Raw genomic sequence first — 1,703 nt, forward strand, 5'->3', positions numbered from 1 at the left:
ACACACACACACACACACATACTCACACAACCCTGGCTGAGAGCGATACAACGTCAAAGCAGAAAAAACGAAATACCTGATAAAAATTCTTGCTTACTCTGGAATCGAACACGGGTCTTCTACGTGAGACAACGAAGTGCCTACCGCTGTACCACAGACACAGGTTGTCTTTTGTAGATAACATATTACATTATGTGGGTATGAGTGTATGTATTTGAGTGTGTGCGTATGGCGTATGCGTGTGTACGTGTGTTTAGTTACATGTTTAAAACTCTCTGTATTTTGCAACACTCAGATAGTATCGTTGCTTTGCTTTTAAACACGCTGAGGATACTATGGTTATTAATGTAGTATGTTCCTATTTCCCATTCACCACAACAGGATAAAGCACGAGAGAAAATTAATAAGAAATTTTAAAAAGAAATTAGATACCTCTCCCTCGTAGTACTCTTATAATTTTTTCTACTCTTTTTATTCAGATATCAGTGGAAGAATTTGCAGTCAGATGTTCGGGTGCACTTATTTCTTTCTTGCTTTTTTCTGTTGAGTCTCCTCATTGACCAGGACAAATAACGTCCATCTTTTTCTATCTATGGGCAACTGAAACTGATATGAAAATATAATGCCACATGACGTTGCATTGCAGCGGCGCCCGCTCCGCTCTGCTCGCAGTGTGGCCACCCAATGTTAACGCCTCAAACAGCCTCGCTCTGCTTGCAGTGTGGCCACCCAATGTTCATGCCTCAAACAGCTGCGCTCTGCTGTGCCCGCTCTGCTCGCAGTGTGGCCAGAACCTTAGGCTCGGGCCACACTGCAAACAGAGCGGGCACAGCAGAGCGCAGCAGTGAAAATTATTACAAAGACAAAGAGGCGACTAGCTGCGCGACTCTTTGTCTTTGTAATAATTTTCACTGCTGCGCTCTGCTGTGCCCGCTCTGTTGTGCCCGCTCTGCTTGCAGTTTGGCCAGAGCCTTAGGCGATATAAGCGCGCGGGACGCATTTTAAGTTGGGTAGGAACTGATTTTGAATGGCGGCCGAAGCCTACTCTTTTCTCATTAATTACAAGGGAGGGATTGGGATTGAGATAGTGAGACAGGAGATTTGCAATGCTCAATGATAGATCATCATCATCATCCAGTGTCAGATCTGTGACAGACATCGGCGATCATGGTTCTCCATTCATTCCTTTGCTCGGATGCTCTAAAAAAAGCCACGTTTCCCCTTATCTTTCCTTGTTACCCATTTGTTTAGGTTCACTAAGTAGATTGCCCTGGGTCTACCCCTGCTTCGTTTGCCTTCGACATTGCCTGTGAGAGCTAGATGTTCAAGACCCTTATGTCTATTCATTCAGGTGTGCAGAAAACTGCCTAATCTATTGTTTCCTAATGGTTTTTAACATTGAGCGTCCCCCGTGGGCTTTATCAAGCACTACCTCATTTGATTTCTTTTCCTTCCACGATATTCTCAGCAGTCTCCTAAGAAACCACATTTCTGTTGCTTCGATTTTCTTTTCACTGTCTTTAGTGATTGTCCAGCATTCATAGCCTTATAGAAGGGTTGGCCATACATAGCATTTCAGACCTTTTATTTTGGTAGTCAATCGGGATGTTTCTAATGTTTAAGCTTGGGCTCATTTTATTGAAACTAGCCTTAGCCATTGCAATTCTCCGTTTTATTTCTGTGGAACATTTGGCATCAGATGT

The sequence above is a fragment of the Aplysia californica genome, unplaced genomic scaffold, assembly GCF_000002075.1.
Source record: "Aplysia californica isolate F4 #8 unplaced genomic scaffold, AplCal3.0 scaffold00324, whole genome shotgun sequence".
NCBI lineage: Eukaryota > Metazoa > Mollusca > Gastropoda > Aplysiida > Aplysiidae > Aplysia > Aplysia californica.